Below are 11,026 nucleotides of genomic sequence, written 5' to 3' on the forward strand. Positions count from 1 at the left end.
GAAACGAATATGCTGTTGTAACAGCTCTAGTGGTTATAAGAATGTGCACCATTATTTTACCATTATAATGCCAATAATTCACCCAGTTTCAGTAATAGACCAACTTGCACTAACGAATTATATTGAAACTTCTGGTGCTCTACGATGGAACTTAAAAAAAAAAGGTATTTTTACTAGTTAAGGATAGGGCATCCTACCGGATATAAGACACTTACTCCGTATCCCTGATATTCAAACAGTTAGAATTTCTTTTAAGACTCAAATCGTCCCTTTATGTGCAACTGTTTGTATCTTCTCTAGACTTTGCTCACCATGTGTATTTCCTGGGTAGTTATTGACACTCTTTTTAATGAGTGAGATTGTTTCTATATTTAGTGGAAGACGATGTTCTAATACGTTTGTTTTTATGTCGTATAAACTCCTTTGTGTTATATCCTGTTTCAACGGTATATAATAATATGACAAAATACGCCGAGTGGAATGCATAACAAAAGATTTATTAGTACTTCGTAATAATACAAATACAAAATGGCTACTTGCTTTTGAAGTTAGATAAATGTAAATCAAGGTAAAGAAAAAGGAACTTAGCGTGTGAGAGCTAAAAGCTCGTCCCTGGGAAGCTTGGTTAACCGGAGTACACTTGTAGCTTGTAAGACGCGAGACTGGTAGGACGCAAGGCAGCAAACAAGACACGACTCCCTACCTTAAAACGGTAGCTCTTTTATATACAGTTTCGTATCCGGTTCGATATGTAGTTATGTCTCTTATAACACTTTGATAGTTCCTTATATTTTCACTTCTAGCTGTTGTTAACCCAGCTTTATTGGGGAGGGGCACTTACTTCCCCTAAGCTTCTTTCTTTCTACTTCCGGTCTCATATTAATTTATTATTTTCAATAGATATGTTACTGCAGGAATTGCATAAACGTATTTGATGGTGAACGACTAATTTCAAAATGGTCATTCAGTTATGCACCCCTCCTCCCGAAATTGATGCTACATTCTATATTCTATATTTTACAGGTGTTTAAGTGGTGATATTTACCTTATCTACTATGTCGCATCCTACAGTAAACGTCCAGCAGGAGAATTTTACAGCTGGATGTAAGGTAGCTCAGACTCGCTTCTTCTTGTTATTTCTAAGTTCTATTATCCTCTTCAAAGCATTGGTAATCAACCTTGATTTGGTGCAGACGCTAAAATTCTCTGCTGATCATTGTGGAGCGATTCTCATTTTAGCCAATTTATAGAGCCTTTCCTGATGACACCAGGCTACATAACAGACACGAGGGTAAAATTTATGAACACATATCTAAAGAAATTGCTAAATCTCTAGAGAAAGATACCCAGTTTTTAATGGAATGGGGTCGTAACTGGTTGGTAAGATTCACTGCTGCTAAGAATAAGCTTATTTCCTTTAATCATTAAAACAAACCTTCTCAACCACCGAGGCCCATGGATAATGATACACTGCCTGAAAGTACTTCCCTCAAGCTCCTCACATACAACATTAAGTGGATCAAATACATTGCGGTGATTGCCAAAGCTGTTGCTAGGAAGGTGGGCTACTTCTACCGTGCTAAAAAACTACTCACACCCAAGAGTATCCTGTATCTTTACAAGGCCACAGTTATGCGCATGCAGAGAGCATTGTTGCCACATCTGGGCTTGCCCACCTGCCACTAGTCCTTAGCTTCCTGGTAGGATTCAACGAAACGTCGCCAACCTAATAGGTCGTGAACTATCAACTAAACCAACATCTGTCACATCACCGAACATGCCATCCTTATGCCTGTTCTACAAGTATTCCAATGACAAGTGCTCTGACGAATTCCAAGCACAAGTACCTCCTCGACGACAATAGTTCCGACAAACCCGCCTAGCAGCAAAATCCCACCTCTGCACTATATAGATCCCTAGACTTCGTGAATAATGTTTACTCCAATAGCTTTTACACCCTCGGAAAATAAGAACCCCCTTCCGTTGCCCTAGTTTTACTGAATGTACTAACATGCAGAAATTCAAGTGTGATGTAAACGGTCATGTCGCTGTCAAATTCTATAAATATCATCCCTACAATTCTGGCCACAAATAGTAGCCCCTCACGACTAAGTGGGTCTATGTCTTGTGTTGTTTTATTTGGTTGTTTTGTATTTACAGCATATCAACACTTTAATCCCAAATCCAGTTATTTTGGAAATAGTATTCATGTTGCATCCACTTATATCTTAAAAGGTTTTATCTTTCAATCACTTTGTATTTACAATCGCTAGTTTGTAGTGTTTGGTTTGGTTGTTTTATAGTGAATACTATCGTTTTGGTCCCTTCCCTGCAGAACATAAATGAGCTTTGCAATGGGAAGGGAAAAAGGTTACAGTATTAATGTTTAGGTGAGTTTAAGTTAGAAAACAAATCAGGAAGTCGGGGAGATAGAAAGAGAGAGGGGGAATTGGAAGAAGGAAAAAGAGGGAGGGGAGTTGTTTTTGATTTTGGTTTTGCAGAACGTAATTAACTTTTGCATAGGAAAGTAGAAAAAAACGAAATGCATCACTGTTAGATGCTTTTCGCCCCAGGAAGCCAATATTTTCAGACAGCCTTATCTGGTAGCACCAGCCTTGTTTGCGGGGTGAAACAACACAAACATTGAGAGTGTGGCTTTTTTTTTTTACACAGTGATCACCACTTATCAAGGCCCGGAAGCCACTCAGGGATAAGGGTTATTGCAAGTACATTACGTTAGTGTGGATATTTGCTGAAGTGTTTACTTAAGGGGGCGGTTCATTAGGAATTTGTTAACATTGGACTTGAAGACATCCAAGTTGTAGTCCGGAGGGAAGCAGGCAGACGGAACAGAGTTCCACAGGCGTGCAGTTCTAAGAAAAAAGCTTTGCTCATGGAATCCGCGTTTTGATTTAGGCACAAATATAGAGTGGGGGAAATTTTTCACAGTGGATTCAGCTAGACGGGTGTTTTTCGTGAAAGATTGGCGAGGGGGACCAGGGATTGGAGTTCGGGCGATCACCTTCCATGAAAATAACGATAAAACAAGGATAGGCTCGCAACGTCTCTCTGTTGGAGAGGAATTGCAGGGTAGAGAAAAGGGCATCCCCCACTAAACCACGAAGTCTATTTTGTACTCTGTCAAGGCATGATAGGCTGTTTTTGGCAGCTCCTGCCCAGATATGGCAACAGTATTCCATCCTTGGACGTACTTGGCTTTTATTTATTAACCTATATTATTGACCTTTTCTTTTATTTATTAAAAATCTTTTTAGCTCTTAGAGTATTCTTGGCGACACTTTAAGTTTGTTTCTGTAGTATGCTTGTTTTGTGAATCTGTATAATATGCACGACAGGTTTTAGCGAAAATATTTGGCTAGTTTCATTGTGAAGGTTGTTTTACTTGGCATTATATATGCGTCATCTTTCATGAAAAGCTAAAGTTTTCATTTTAAATATACCTACGTATATTCAATTCCAGCACAGTTGTCTTTACTTGGGCTACATAAATCAGAGAAGGAGCTGCCACGTGTATCCTTTCCAAACTTGAGACAGTAAAAACCCGTCTACTAATCAAGGAGGCAATGACATGTTCTGCTTCCCTATATCGTATTTCTCCCAGAGGATACACTGCGAGTCTATCTCTGCTCTAGGGTTACTCTCATTGAAGGTGCTCGACTGAGCTTCAATCTATGCGACACTTTAATATTTGCAAGAAATATCCGTATAGCTAAAACAATTCTCAACCACTTACTGTTTTATCTGTGCATAAACTAAACGAAAACTATGTGAGCCAATTTTTTCTCTGTTGAACACACTACTGTGGGGCTGCTTCCAGCCTAACTGTAACAGAAGTGTTTAAGTATAATGTAAATACTGCCATTTCGAACCCTTTTATGACTAAATTCTACACGTGGGTTATCATTGCTTATATCTGCGGTGTAGTTTCCCTGTCTATCGAGCTCAAAAAGACCTTTATCCTGATGTGGATATCGTCATAAGCGATGCTATCAACAATGAATAGGATTAAAGACAGTGGTCAGTGGATTTACTTGCTAAACATACAAAAAGCTACGATTACTTTGGGGGGGGGGGGTTCATTCGATACGATGCTTTGCAATGAACCAAAAGAGAGGATGAAATAGGTATATTTGAGAAGACTCAAATTGATCCTGAAATCTAGACTGAATGTTAAAAACCTGTTCTCAGTCATCAATTCATCTAGTGTAGCTTTTGTAGCTTAAATATAGGAAGAAAAAACAGCTGGATAGATACACACAGAGGCTGCTGGTCAAGACTGAAACACTTCACCTAAATTCTAATGTGCTCAGGCTTTATACCATCAAGTAAGAAAGGCGAAAAAGACTGTCTTGGACTGGAAGATTGTGTCGGATGAGATCTTAGAAGTGTCAGCACTACTTATCCAACAGTCACGAAGTGTTGCTTGAAACAGTGTCGAAAGAGGAAAAACTAGATAAAGATTCATTGGAAGATAAGCAGAAGTAACATAAAAGAATCTAGGCAAAAAAAGGTTGACTGGATTGGTAAAAATAAAACTTCATGGTCAGTTTAAACGCGAAATTAAGACACAAAAATGTCAGGATACGTGAAATTCTCTGGCTAAAAGTGACTTCAAAAGGCAGACAATGAATCTTAAATTTGCTGCTGAGGAATAAATATAAACGCAATAAATAAAAACATTTATGGGAAAACTGTTCTGATAAGTGCAAGTTGTGTGGTATATATCTATACTTGCTCAAAAAATACAAACGTCCCCACGAGGAATTTTGTACATTCTGCACTGGAGTTTGTGGCAAAAGTTTGAAATCCAAGTTACGGACATCTGGTACCAGCATCACCCAGAAGAGGAAGTGAAATTAAAGAACGTAAAGATTCTCTGATATTTCATGCTTCAGTGTGAGCAAGAGATAACTCACCGGAAGTCAGATAGTGAACAAAAAGACGCATGCATGTAATACTGTTAATGTGGATTGCCAAATGGTATCAGCTAAATCGGCAAACAGAATGAGAAAATACGGAACTATCAAATTTCAAAGTCCAAACAAGAGGGGGCGTAGGTATAGGTAGATGAGAATCCTATATGGGGAAGGAGATTGCTAGCTTGTGGAATAAAAAAAAAAATTCCATCGTGCCAATAATCATAGTTGCGCGTGACTCAATCCCTGTAGATCTTATGAAAGAGCTAGACCCTATGGGAATCGGATACAACATCCCTGTACTCAAGAAGTCAGTTCTGATTTGATCAGCAATCATCGTACGCCATGTGCTTTCTATCTAATCGACTCTTTGTAAGATCTTCACTAGCTTTGGCGTAAGAGTTTGCTCTTTAGCAAAAAAAAAAAAAAAAACAGACGAGCGTAAAACACTGCAACAATGACGATAATATAATAATAATAATAAAAATAATAATAACAATAATAATAATAATAATAATAATATAAATACCATAAATAACAATTTAAAAAAAAAAACAAAATAAAAAGAAAATCATAAATTTAAGAATGCTATGAAACAGGAATAATATGTCAACACCTTTAACTGCATGAGAGTCAAGTGACCCCCATTGTAATTAAAAAGCTTGCTAACATGACAAAAAGCCACCGTAAATGGCTTAATCAGAGTGACAAGACAATTTCTTTTAGAAGTTTTGCAAAAGGCTTGCCCGTTGGGAACGGCGATAGTGTTAATACAGCTTGAATGTCCAAAGTCAAAGGAATTGACCTGATGTTAAAGAAAGAAAATCCAACTAAAAACAACGAAAGATTGAGACTACTACTACTAATAATAATAATAATACTAATATTAATACTATTAATAATACTACTACCAATACTAAAAATACTATTAATACTACTACTAATAATAATAATGAGAAGAATCCAAACCAGAGGACCAGATATAATAGTTAAGAAAAAAGCCTGTCATTTTGTAGGCTGAAAAACAGAGACAGAAAAACGAGACAAATACGAGAAACTTGCACAACAAGTACAAGGTGCCTTGAGAAAATGAACATATTATCAATAATTGTAATAGCATTACGAACAGTCCAAAAGAATTTTGAAACGAGATTAGGGAAATGAAAATCAACGGAAAGGTGCATACTTTGTAACAGAAAGAAATGCTGACAGCAGCGAAAATCTTAAAGAAAACCCACGAATGCGAAACCCTATAAGAATGAAAATCGCCAACCGTGCATATAGAAAATGCAAAAATCATATCAAGAAAACTGAAGCAGTTACGTGGTAGACTGTCTACTATATCTCCATTCCCATCTCCCTCTCTATTCCATACCCTTGCATTCCCCCTACCCATATTCAGCTCCTTTCCTCACCCCTTCCAAAAAGAAAGAAAAAAACAAACTTTGTAGTGCCAGCCGATGCAGCCACACTGTCGAAGGGTCGAACAAGATAGAAGGACCGAGGAGTGAAAGCACTTCCAAGACCTCCACTGGAGTAGTGCAGAGGAGGACTAAGACGTTGGGGAGTTTATTGCTAGCCAAATTCTAATGAAGACACAAATTCATTGTCAGCGAGGAATCAACGACAAGCGATTGCTGCGAGGGTGCAACTTTATTTTCTGAGGTTGTCGAAAAAGCTAAACATATAGGTTGGTTGGCTGCTTTTGTTTTACGGCATATCAACCCTTTTCAGGTTATTTAATGCCGAATCCGGTGATTTTGAAGAATTTTTTTTAACAGAATATATTTGTTTTTTGCAAGTCAGTTTCTATTCAACCCATAGTTGGGACCCTAACAGGTACTACCACTCTGGGTCAGAGTGGACCTGGGAGCAATGGCAATTAAAAGGTGGCTGCACACTCCCCAGAGCCCGCAAGCTGGGGCCTCATCATTAGATATAGTTTAAGGTCATATCCAGGACTCCCATTGAGGGAGTTTTACCCTCTGCAGGGGGGGTAGTCGGCGTATTCTAATGCCCCACCGACAAGGCCGGAACATCTAGGAGACTAGTTATCATGCGGACTCTAGGGAACACAAGCGGTCTTTTTTGTGCAATCAATGTCCGATGATGACCTGTATAAGGACTCCTACTGAGTAAAGTAATAAAAAGTAGATGTTCTAACAGTGCCAGTATTTCTTTTATTATAAGAATAACAATAATGTTAATATCTATCTATATATAGAAGTGAAATGTATCTGCACATTTCCCTACCAATTTACTCTCTCAATTTTAGTCTACAGATTCGAGACTTGACATAAAGGGTATTGAGATTTGGAAAATCTTTTTAACCGGTTTTCGGCCAGAACTTTGGTTGTCAAGGTGTCAAAGTTCACCCATTTTACCTTTGAAAACTCTACCAAACGCCTCCTCCAATTTTGGATCCAAACTCTTGAAATTTTAGATGTAAGTTACTTGAGCATGGATCTAAGGTTTTACCTTCATCCGTGTCCAATACATGAAATCTTAAGTAAAAATTGGGGTCGAATTTTTAAAAAAGTTGAACTCTCAGCCAATTTTTTGTCTAAACATTTGAAATTTTACACAAAGTGTGTTCGGACATAGGGCAAGCTTTTTAATTGGTTTTTGGCCGAAATTTCCTCTACCGTGGGGTCAAAGTTTTAAAGAGTTGACGTTTGCAGTTTCCGGAAAACTATTCAGCAAGCTTTGTGTCTAAACAGTTGAAATTTTACAAAAAGGGTATTCAGATATATAGCAAGCCGTTTACTTAGGTTTGTGGGCAAAAATTCGGCTGTCGAGAGACAAAAGTTGAAAAGGTTGACCATTGCAGACTCTACCAAACTCCTCCCCCAATTTTGGGCCTAGACACTCGAAATTATAGGTTTCCTGGACATGTGTCAGGCTTAAAAGTATACACATGAACTTATAAACAGTGCACAGGGCCCGAGCAAAGCTGGGTCTAACTGCTAGCTTATAATCATGTTCATATCTCCGCTTATCTCGGCATTTTTTTTTATTTGTTTGGATTCCCTCTGTCACTGGACTCTAGCGGTCCCGATGCAGGGAGGTGTGGTTAGGGACTGCGCAATTCTGGCCTCATAATTATATGAGCAGCTACTCTTACAGGGATTATCCATTGTCTTTCGTGCTTGAAGGAAATATTCCACTTCTACTACAACAACTACGACGACGATAATAATAATAGTAATAATAATAATAATAATAGACTATGGCATGAATAAAAAAAAGAACAGCAAAGGAGAGAAGTAGAGGAAAAAAGACAAAAATGAGGAAAAAGAAATAAAACGGACCACATTTAATCGATGAAATAAATGTCGAAGCAGAAGCATGGAGGTTCAGTGTAGATATCATGTACGTCCACGGGTTATACAAGTTATTAGAATATAATTTGATTATATATATATGTGTGTGTGTATGCGCGCACATACAATGCATATATATACACCTATATTTATAAGAGCATACAGACACACCCACCCATATATATATATATATGGTCACAGCAATATATGTGTCATTATATAACCGTCTTTATATAATCATAAATGTGAAGTCGTGTACGTATGTATAAATACATATATGTATATAAATATATATATATATATATATATATATATATATATATATAATGCGCGTGTAACTAGAAATGCTTAGAGTGCACATATATGAACGCATGCATATATAGTTCTGCGGATCATGTGTGTGTATTATATATTTATATATATATATATATATATATATATATATATATATATACACGTATATATTAATATAGATGCTGATGTTGGCATTGAGGTCAAATCTTCAATCGATCGTGAGCAAATCATTCGTTGAATTGTTCAACATCGTTTCATTGTACGCTGTATTGCCTTCAAGAAAACAAAACCAACTTGCAAAATGAGGATGAAGGGGGAAATTCAGACTAAATATCAAATAAAAAGGGGAGGATGAAGAATGAAATAAGAATTCAAGATAAAGCCAACAAAACTGACTTGGAAATAGTAACTATCTGTCTCGTTATATGTGTATAACTTTATCGATTTTATCAAGCAAACCCAATCCGATATCTATGTATGTACAAGAGGGTTTCCAAAATTTTAGCGTTCTATTTGTTTTTTAACTCAAAGTTGAAGATCTCTAACGACGTAAGAAGTACCATTAAAACGAGCAAAATGTTTTTCTCCAGAATTTTTATTTCTACGTAGCAATTAATATGCTCAATGTATCTTACCAGTAGTTGAATGACGCATGCCAGCTTCTGACGCAATTCTATTATAAGTGTTATATATTTAAACTCTCACACCGTCAATATCCGTAACAGACAGATGCAACTTTTGGTTTGTGAACCATACTAACAATGTAATTTGCAATCGATTTTGATCTGTTTTGCAGGAACAAACGATACGAAGCATTACTGTTGGAACTCACAAGTATATCATTATTCGTAAAGAACCGTATGTGTTTATTATTAGGCGAATATGTTAGGTATTTACGACTTAACTAAAATTTTATTCATTTATTTGTGGCAGGGGTACTACAGAATTATCTGATCTATTTACTGCTTCATTTGCTGCAGCTCATTTGACTCATTGATCGAGGTGCGATCAATAATTTTCTTGATTTTTTCGTAAAGGAATTAAAAATTGTCGTAGAGGCTTGAAAATTCAGTAGGAATGTTTCTATTTTATGGAGATGACTAATTGTTATGATGTTAGCCTCAAATACACAGTTATAACAGGAATCAGAATACGCCCCACTTAAGCCTGATTCTCACAGCTAGTTAATTGCAAAATTACAATCTGAACGTGAGGATGCTTTAAAAGAACAATGTGCATTAATGTTCTGTACACATACCAAAAGCAAGTATCGAATGCTTCGAACTGTTTTGGACTATCTTGCATCAGTTTTTGAGTATCATAAAAGATTCCAGTATGCCGAGGAGTCTTTCAGTTATGGTGTAGAAGGAGCAAATACGTCAGAAAACAAAAATTATTAGCCAAATAAAGAATTTCATAGATAAGGGCCGTCGAGCGTCTATAGTTACAATAAGTTCAGTTTGATAAAAGTGGGGAATGCACAGACAATTATTCGCAAGGAACTGAATATGCGGATTATTTTCCCATATGTATCAGTTCACAACTCCACCCATGCCAAAGAATATTTGACCAAGATGAGCATTAAGACAGTTCATCACACACCCTAATGTCCAGACTTTGCTCCCTGTGACTTTAAATTATTCCCCTAGCTAAGGGAAAACCTTAGAAGTTGTCATGTGACAATTGAGGAGATAGAGGAGTCTTTGGTAAGTGCATTGTAGTCGGAGGAGATTATTTGAAGTTTGGTAGAGTTGACTATGATTACTATCTGTCAAAGTGGCCATACAAAAAAAAAGTCTGGAAACTTATTGAAGGCAGCTCGTATTTCCTGCTTAAATTGTTGCAGCTCGCCTGACTCAGTGGTCTAGTTGTTATAAGCAATTTCGTCTTTAGATGTTCCTGCACGGCTTCGCTCCAATTTATATTATCGACTTCTTGGTGAATCTTTCTCATCAGATAATTCTCGCCCTTCACTAACTGAATCTATTTTTCTTTCGGCTTCTCGTAAAATTGGTTTCCCCTATCGCTCTAAATACTCGAGTGAGGAGCCATATATATATATATATATATATATATATATATATATATATATATATATATATATATTGTATCCGGCCGTCGAAAAGAGCATTCTTGTCATACTTACACATATTTTTTTTGTTTAAGTTATTTGTGTAGCTATTTATCTGTATCAATCTTGCTATCTGTCCATCTCGATCTATCTATCTATTTAACTGAAGAGGTAGACATGATGTTTTCATAAAACCTGTCAACATAAAACAAAGCTTGATCATAGACAAGTTTACCGGAAGTATCTTATCAGCTGATCGGATCTACGTGTGAGTCACGTTGATCAGGTTAGCGGGAGATGACTTGGAGTTGAAATTTGAACCCTGTGAACAGTGGTTGGCTTTATGATTGTACCATTTGAGGTTTCTTGCAGAAACGTATCTGTAACTTGATTGACCATTC

Source organism: Euprymna scolopes, chromosome 41 (assembly GCF_053919585.1).
Source record: "Euprymna scolopes isolate OS-2025 chromosome 41, ASM5391958v1, whole genome shotgun sequence".
NCBI lineage: Eukaryota > Metazoa > Mollusca > Cephalopoda > Sepiida > Sepiolidae > Euprymna > Euprymna scolopes.